This window comes from Phoenix dactylifera, chromosome 5, assembly GCF_051530095.1.
Source record: "Phoenix dactylifera cultivar Ajwa chromosome 5, Ajwa_hap1_PhDact_Kaust_v1.1, whole genome shotgun sequence".
Taxonomy (NCBI): domain Eukaryota; kingdom Viridiplantae; phylum Streptophyta; class Magnoliopsida; order Arecales; family Arecaceae; genus Phoenix; species Phoenix dactylifera.
In genome coordinates, this window is record NC_143194.1 from 18,705,155 (window position 1) to 18,714,550 (window position 9,396).

General features: G+C 40.4%; 1 non-coding gene across 1 annotated transcript; it reads left to right on the plus strand.

Annotated features, from left to right (window-relative positions):
• Positions 1-564: 564 nt before the first annotated feature.
• Positions 565-637, plus strand: TRNAC-GCA (transfer RNA cysteine (anticodon GCA)). Its single transcript has one exon. It is a non-coding gene; the product is annotated as a tRNA-Cys (tRNA).
• The last annotated feature ends 8,759 nt before the right edge of the window (positions 638-9,396 follow it).

Consider the following 9,396-nt stretch of genomic DNA (forward strand, 5'->3'; position numbering starts at 1 on the left):
TTCCTTTTCATCCTAAAGAGGGGGTACTCCTCAAGAAAAGGTGAAGAAAGAAAAGAGTGAGATTGGATCGATCCAAGTTCATTCGAACTGAGCCAGCGGCGGAAACAGAAGGGAACAGCTATGTATAGGGTTTAGCATTACCAACAGAGGGAGGGTGGGTGGCGGATGAATCCGGAGATCTTCTTTCCAAGAGTTGGGTTCGAATCCCCTTTCATCCTACGAGGAAGACTCTTTATAAAACATTTTCTATGTCTGGCTTCTTCCTCACTTCTTCGTCACGTAGACTATCCTGCCCCAACCTCGAATCTCTTTCAGTCGGCGACCACTACTCTGACCTCTCCTACTTGGTGCTTCGGCCCATCCTCTGGCTCATTGTAGATTCCAGCCGAGAAGACCAGAAAGAGGAGAAGGATAAAGAATGTCATATATCTCAGGAGCTAGATCAGTTTTCGATGAACAAATCAGAATTGCCTCAAAAAAAATGGATGGAATTGGACCTAAAAAAGCCCTGGTATCACCCTGTGAAGCAAAGTCAGACAAGGGAGAAAGACATGGAATTGATAGGGAACCGTAGCCAAGTGGCTAAGGCAGAAGTCTGCAAAACTTCTATTCGTCGGTTCGAATCCGACCGGTTCCTACAGCGTAAGGAACGTGAGGAGCGAAAGGGGTCGGCTACAAGCCAACGAGCGAATGAGCTAACGATCTGACAGAGCTAAAAACCTAGCAAGACTACCAATAATAGAATAGTGCTAAGGCGGATACTTTGGATAACAGTTATAGCAGAGAGTTTTCAAAGTTCCAGTCCTACTTAAAGTGAGCAAGCTTTAATTACTTTTTTATATATCACATTAGAGAACAAACCTTTCTCCTTCCGAATGCGGCGAAGCGAGCTAGGTTACCGGGATAAATCCTCTTCCCTTTTTTTATGCTAATCGATTGAGTAGTCATAGGAGTCTGAGAGAGACTTGGGGATTAAGATAGAAATCCTTAACATCTCGCTCTCGCCCCTATTATCTCTTAAAGGCCTATAGGATCAATCGTAGAAAACCTACTCTTTGAGAGAGAGTAAAACGATCCCCTATCAAATTTTTCCATTAATGAAAAATGAATAGGGCCTGTCCCTGCTCAAGAGAATGAAATGTGTCCGCATCAATCGGGTTAGAAAAGAAAAAGGTATTTCTTAAACTGGAAATGTGCTCTATGCTTCAACCACCATATTCTCCCTTTTTCAAATTGGAGTCAGCCTCTTACCCATTCCTTTGAGGTTGGTGGGCCACCAGCTTTCCCCCCCAAAAAGGGGAGATCCGTAGCTTACTGCTCATGGAAACATCCGACCTTATGGTCAAGTCGTCCGCGTATCTTTCTGATCTCCTTCTATTCATCAAATTTTTGGCTTTGCCCAAGGTTGATGGTGTTGGCTAAAAAGGGGAAGAGAGGAATTGATTAAGTTCAAAAAACTTAAAAAAAGTATAGGGGGGTTAAAGGATAGGAATAGACAGGATGCATTTCAGACACAGTACAAATAAAATTCAATCCCTTTTTATTTCGGAATTTCGCTTTTTCTTTTATATTTATTCTATTTCTTCACTCTTGCTTACGTTACTTTGGCCCCCACACGTCCGTGTGCACGAGATCTAGCTTTTCTTGCTTCCGAGGTTTACCTTCTTTGTTGAATGAAACACGCTTCTGCTTTCCAAGAACACAATCCTCACAAAAGTCCATCTCAACACTCCTGAGACCCTGCAGCTTTCCCAACTGGTGCATCACCTCCAGTCCCTGATAACTCATGTGCCCAAGTCTGCAATGCCATAACTTGGCGTCCACATCTGCTGCAGCAACTCCAATAGAGTTCTCCGTGCCGTTAGCGACATAAAGTGTCCCAACCTTCTTGCCACTAGCCACCGTCAACGAACCCCTGGATATCTTCCACTGATCAGCTGTGAAAGTAGTCTTGTACCCTTGGCTCGCCAACTGTCCAACAGAAATCAGATTCCTCTGCAGTTGAGGCTCATGCCGTACGTCCTCAAACTCAAGTGAAGATCCAGAAATCAACTTCACTTCCGCGCTTCCCCTTCCTTGTATGGTGCAAGGCTCTCCATCCCCTAGGTAGACTTTGCCGAAGTCTCCCTTCTCATATCCTCCAAGAAGCTTCCATTGGTATGTAGCATGGAAAGACGCACCCGAGTCTATCACCCAAGACTCGTCACAGGTAGATAAAAATAGAACGAGGGCATCCATGTCACCGTCTTCAGCAAGATTTGCCAGATCCTTACTGACTCCTTCGGTGTGGTCGCCTTGCTTCCCTTTAGGAGATTCGCAGTCCCTCCTAAAGTGTCCCGTCTTTCCGTAGTTCCAGCACTTCGCTCCCTTGTTCTGAGGTGCTCGAGATCTGCTGGATCTCGACTTCGAGTCGCTTCGAAATCGACCGTCCTTCTTTTGTCTTCCCCGGTCAGAGGTGTTTAGTGCACTTCCAGATGACTCCGTAGCTCCAGAAGATTTTCTTCTTGCTTCTTCACTCAGAAGCACTCCCACAACGTCATCAAAGATCAACTTCCCCATCGCCGAAGAGTTGCTCACCGCCATTACCAGGCCCTCCCAGCTATCAGGCAATCCGGAGAGGATTAGCAATGCCCGAATCTCATCGTCAAAACTAATCTCCACTGACTCCAACTGGGTCGTGAGTCCATTGAACTCGTTGAGATATTCTGCTACGCTGCCGCCATTTTTCATACGAAGATTAAACAACCTCTTCATGAGAAATACCTTGTTTGATGCTGAGGATTTCTCGTACATCCGCGACAATGTTGCCATCAACTCCATCGTCGTCTTCTCGTTTTTGATGTTGAATGCCACTTGGGATGCAAATGACAATCTAATGGTGCCTAGCATCTTCCGATCGAGGACCTCCCAGTCTTCATCGGGCATCTTCTCTGGTTTCTTCGCTCTACCTCCAAGAGGTAAATAGAGATCCTTCTGGTAAAGGTAATCCTCTATTTGCATCTTCCAAAACCCGAAGTTCGTGCCATTGAACTTCTCAATTTGCAACTTTCCTTCATCCGCCATCGTAGAATACCAATAGCTCTGATACCACTTGTTGGCAACGCCTGTGCCGGAACCCACTCATACCGGCACCACCACCAACGTTGGACAAGCAAAGAGAGAATAAACGGAAAAGCACTCTCTCACTTCCTCGACACCGGACTCAAGGATCACCTCTTCGCTCCGCTACGAAGGGCAAAAGATTACCCCTGGTATCAATAGGGTAAAACACTTGAGCACCGCAGCGGATTATCAAAACCAAAGGAAGAAGAAGGAAGAAAATAGCAAAGCAAACACAAAGATGTAATGAGATTCGGCTACAAGTAGCCTACGTCCTCCACCGCTCCAAATCTCAATTAGGATGAACTGATTACAGAGATAGCACATACCCGAACGATCACAAGCGATCGCTCTACAAGAGATTCACACAGAATTCTCTTTGCACAAGAAGTAGGATCCCAATCCTCTTCTTCTCTAGAACCCTAGCCACACAAAACAAACAAGAGTCTCTCTCAAAATATTGGAATCATCTCCCTAGGGCTCTCATGAGTCCTATATATAGTCTCAAGACCTTCAGATGATCATAGCCGTCGAAACGCTATCAAAAAACACCAAAGAAAACTCGTCCGTCGACTCGGGCACGTCTGGACAAATCCTAGTATAACTAGCACGATCTCGGGTCGACTCGACTGTAGCTCGAGTCGACTCGACGATGCTTCGAGTCGACTCGACCAGCCTTCGAGTCGACTCTTACAGTCCAGACAGAAACATGGTTTTCTCAGTCTTCTGGCTTTTCTCCTTTCGGGTCGACTCGACGGGCCTCGAGTCGACTCGACTGTTCTCGAGTCGACTCGACTGTAGCTCGAGTCGACTCTGACAGTCCACCAGACAGAACTCTGCAGAATTGATTCTCCTTCAATTCTCTTCATCACCAATGGTCTCCACATACCCCAACACTCGGCTTAGCTCGATCCTCCTCTAATGAGCACGATCGCTGGAAGGCTTGACCCGACTGACTCCTTTAATTGCCCAGAAAAAAAAAAAGATAAAAAGTATAAAGTTGAAAAGTGGAAGAACTGTCTGTGGAAGAAACTCTCGGGAGACAGAGTACCACTGAGAAAGAGAGAGAGATTAAATTGGATAAGGATTAATCCTGGAGGAGACTATTTATAGACTCTATTTGGAGACTGAAAAGATACGATGGTTTCGAAGATACGTAATGTTTTGGAAACACCGTATCTATTCAGAAACCAATGTTCTCTTTTGAAGAATCACAAATCTTCCGAAAGAGAAGTCTCCCAAAAAGTATTTTAAAATATTTTAAAACAACTAAAATTTAGAAGATAAAAAAAATTAAATCTTTTTTTAAGATAAAACTTCAACAATCCCCCACAAAAGATTTAAATTTTTTTGAAAATCATAATGTAGAATATCTGGACAACTTATATTGTGTAATAGGTGAGGTGTCCTATGGACTTGAACCTTATTTAGTATTGATAGTATTTATCTGAAGGAACCATAGTGTATTAGACCTTGAACTGGGTCCTTTGACTCAAACTTCTATTTATCACACACACACACACACTACATATCAATTGGATCTTTATGCGGTTAGCGCCATTTAAAGGCTTTGCATTTAGTACCTTGATTTTTCATCAAAAGTTTATTAGAGTTAGCCCAAACCCCTAGTCGCGGCCTATAAGACACTTCTCACATAGGTAAGTCCTCCAAGGATATTTGTGACCTAATACCATGCAGATTTTCTATGTTGGACTTATTAAGAGTATAAACTCAACCTTTCTAATATATATTTTTATTACTAATAAGAGCACTCATCATAGGAATGAGAGGAAATATACTCAAAAAAAGTGCTCTGAGACGATCACTCAATCAGCTTCGTTTCTACCATATCGACCTCCTTCATGGGATCTCCAATCACGGAGGTTGGGTATCCACCGTCAGTAACCAAATAGTGGGCTTAAACCCCATCCCCCTCGATGAATCTAGGACTCCACTCCTAGACAAACTCTTAGTTAATTCAAGTGCCAAGTTTTTCTTATACTTGACAAATTTCAAGAAAATGACATTACTATTTTTGAGTTTCCATACAAATTTATGACAAATCTAGATAAGCAGGTTCATCTTTTTGTTAGTATTCTTTTGATTCGTAAGATTTTGAGTTAGATTATAGATTTTGAAATAAATGCAATAAAGAGCAATAATATCAATAAAATTAAATAACCACACTAAGAAATATAACCAGTAATGTAATTTTATAATTTTTGCACATTTTCAAAGCAACAATATATATTTTGAGAACATCTAATAATAAGCACAGTTTTTAAAACAACAGTAATTTTTGCACAGCTTTTAAAAGTGTAGGATTTTTCTGCATAGATTTTAAAGGTACAAAAATTCTACATGGCAATTAAAGATTGTAGAAAATAGATTGCAGATTTTTAAGTTGTAAAAATATCTGTACGGATTTTAAAACTGTAGTAAGTTTTCTACACATATTTTTAATCTAAAAAAAATTTCTGCACGGACTTTAAAATTGAAGAAAAATTCTACAAATATTTTAAATTTACAAAAAAAATTTGTACAGTTTTTAAAGTTGCAAAATATCTATTTGCACAATTTTCAGAGCAATATGACTTTCTAAAAGGGTTGATTTTTGTAAAGAAAAAAAAATTTCTCCCTCTTCTAGATGCCCTTATGAATCTTGGATGCTGGTAGTGCGATTTCAGCAATGCCTTATAGTTGTGGATCTATGAAAAAAAATTGTGTTGGCATTGTCTTGCACTGAAAAACTCATGATTTTTATCTCCAAAATATTTCTTGTAATTGCAGGTTTCTATGATATGCATGTAAGATTGCTAATAGCTGCATATACTCGTATTTTGTTAGGTTCCCTTGAGCCTCTTTTGCTTGTAGTTGCAAAAGCTTTTCATTTAACTGCCCCCCTTCTGAATATATTCCTTATATGCTTTTTATTCCATCCATGGACTACAGCCTTTGTGTTATAGAGCATTAGTGATAGCCTTATCCTTGAAGAATGGTTGCCCTTACACTTCCATGCTTAGGGAACCACCTTATGGGTTCCTTCACATAAATCAAGAAGCCTCAAATCAGAATGGCTTGGGGCCTATTAGTTTAAGATTCAAGATGGATGAAAGGACAGCACAGTGGTCAAAAACAAATCTAGCTCAGAGATATACCTTTGATTTGGAGAATAAATCTAGCTAGTGGTCAGAGGCAAACACCCGATCCAATCTCCCCCACAGCCAGGCTATTCCCCATTGGTTATTGCACCAAGTATAAGTAAGTCCTTTAAGCCCCAAGTTGATGAGCCCAATTGATTGGGTCTAAACTCACGTATATTATGATCTACCCTAAGCAATCTTCCCCCTTTTTTTATGCTCTAGATGCAATATATAATTAAATTGCCCACAAAAAAGTATCAATCACCCTACTGACATTACTGTGGTAACTGATTGCTAAATGATCTTTTAGGATAGACCATCGGTACTAGCATAAATTACCCTCATAATCCAAGTGGGAACTGTGTTTGGTGTAACTCTTCAAATATTATCTATCTGTCAGAGTGAGTAAAGCTAAATTTCCTCATGTTCTTTTTCGACACAATTATAATTCTCTCCCCTCTCCATCCACACCCCCCCCCCCCCCCCCCCCAAAAAAAAAAAACCAATCCTTCTGCTGGCACCATGTAGACTTGCCATACAAGATCTAACATTCGGGGTATGCAAGGTAATGCTCATTCTAATAATCTTGTTTCTAAAAAACAATAGACTTCAGAAAATATATATGCAAGGTAATGCTCATTCTGATAGTCTTGTTTCTAAAAAATAATAGACATCAAGAAACATATATGCATAACATATTTTTGAGGTAATTTACAAAGGAGCATTTTGCACCTCCTTTATAATTACAAGATATCATTTTTCATATTTCATAGAGGAGGTCAGTTTAAATGGACTGGAATCTCCCTATGTACCTCTACCCCTTTCTGATCAGAGTTAGAAGGTTTTATGGTTAACTATATTTTTGGTTTGTATCGTTCCTCCTAATGACTTAGTTGGCCCTCCTCCCTATCAGTCCCATTCTTTATTCATCCCCAATGAAAACTATAATTGGCCAAAATCCACCCTTATTCATTCTCAATGAAACCTATAATTGGACAAAATATAATAAATGTGATTTAAGAACTTTACCCTTGTCATCAACTTGCTCAGTTGCGATATTTGTGGGAATGCCTAGATCAGGCCTTTCGTTTGAAGGTGGTGGGTTGGTCGCTCTCCTACAGTTGGCGCCCTCAATCGAAGTTGTATTGGCTGAGTTGACTTCAGTTATGGAAATTGATTGAGGCACTTGGTGGTCGTCATGGTGAGCTACCACCAGGACCTTTGATTATGGAGGGGACTTAAAGCCTCTATTATGTCTAACACCTTGATGTTTTTTTTTGGCATCACTTTTTGCAGGCTCTTCAACCTCCAAATGTGTAAACTTGGAATCTCTTGTGTGCTCCATATTCCCTTCCTTGGCTAGAGCATCTTGGAGAAACTCTGTTTGCTAGCTTGCATGGTAGAGCCTATCTTATTGACTTTGCCATTAAGGACTCCATGACTGATGAAGTTTTACAGTTTACTGCAATTGGTGCCACAACCACAAGATCCCTAGCAACTCAGACCCATGGACAATGTACTAGCTTTGATCCCGATGTTTCTCTCTATTAGTTGGCTTCATAGGCTTTCTTCATATGGCCCAGCTTTTCTTACAAATAGAAGAGGTTCAGCAGTTCTTTGTAAATAAATTCCTAGTAGGCCGTTCTTCCTTTGATTCGAATATTTGTGCTAGCTATTTGGGACAAGTGAGGTCGATTTGCACCCATATTCAAGTAAAACTAGCTCTTACATGCCTCTGCCCATTCACCTAGAAGCAGGGATGCTCTTGTTACAGAGGCGATTTGGATGATCTTTTCTTTAGGCATGTATAGCCATACCGTAGCATACCAAATATCATCCCTCCCTGGTTAGAAGTTGGGTCTCTAGAGATCTAGGGCTAATAGCCGGGTGGCCAAGAAATAGGGACCTCTAACCATTACCTTGTCTCACACCTCTTTGGTTGGGAGGTTAAAGAGGAAAATTCCCTCTAAGAGCGGCATGACTTGGAGGTCGCCCTCCAAGCCCCACCTAGCCCTCATCTCACGCTAGACAAAGTCTAACTATAAGCCATAGCCGGAAAATTTACCTATTAAAGCCAACTTCCACTTTGAGCGAGCTCGATTGATCTCCTTGTTTGAGAAGGCTACCACTCAAGTGAATCTCTTTTGGGGGACTATTACTTCTTCTAAGGTTGACCGTAGTATCTTCCACCAAAATTAATGTGGTCCTTGGATCACTTGCAACTAAGAGAGGCTAAACCCCATGCCCCTAGGGCCAGCATGGTCCGAAGATCTTTAAGGAGGTGGCGAAGCAGCCTCCCTTTTTTCTACTACCACCCGAGTGAATCTCTTTTCGAGGACTACTACTTCTAAGGTTGATCGCAGCATCTTTCACCAAAATTGATGTAGTCCTTGGATCACTTGCAACTAGGAGAGGCTCAACTCCATGCCCCTAGGGCCAACATGGTCAGGAGATCTTTAAGGAGGTGGCGAAGCAGCCTCCCTTTTTTTTATTCATTCATTCCCATAGATTATTTGTCAAATCAAGGTCCATGGCAGACCTGGATGCCCCGAATTTGCTCTCCGGAGGGGCGACAATGAAATTCTTACTCCTTTTCCTTTTTTGAACATTTCTCTCTACTGATAGGACTATTGATAGATATTAATATAAAGAAGAGCTAGGTAATAAGAGATATATTAAAATATTATTGTTGGTTTTCTCATACGATAAAGAAACTATAGATAGGTCTCCTTAAAATGATGAATATGTGACTAGATTTTTTTTAGTGTTGTTAGCTTAAAAAGATTAGAGTATCATTTTCTATCTTGGCCTTCCATCTTATAGTTTATGGTGAATTTGGTATATTCCTATTTTGAATTTTAGTATATTCCTCTTTAGATTTTATCTTCTATCCTTTTTAGATGAAAATGCCTTTAGATATTTTTTAGATCTACCAACATCTCTTCATCAAAATTCAACAAAAACAATAACTTAGCCAACTAAATTGACATTTATATTTTAATTTTTTTTATCCTTATTGTTATTTAGTTGAGAACCTTTCTTTCCAAAACTAATATTATTTCCTTTTACATCTTTCTCTCCTAGCTAGTCATTTTATAGAGTATTATTTCTTTATTCAAAATAATATCAACTTTCATAATTTATATAGAGTGTA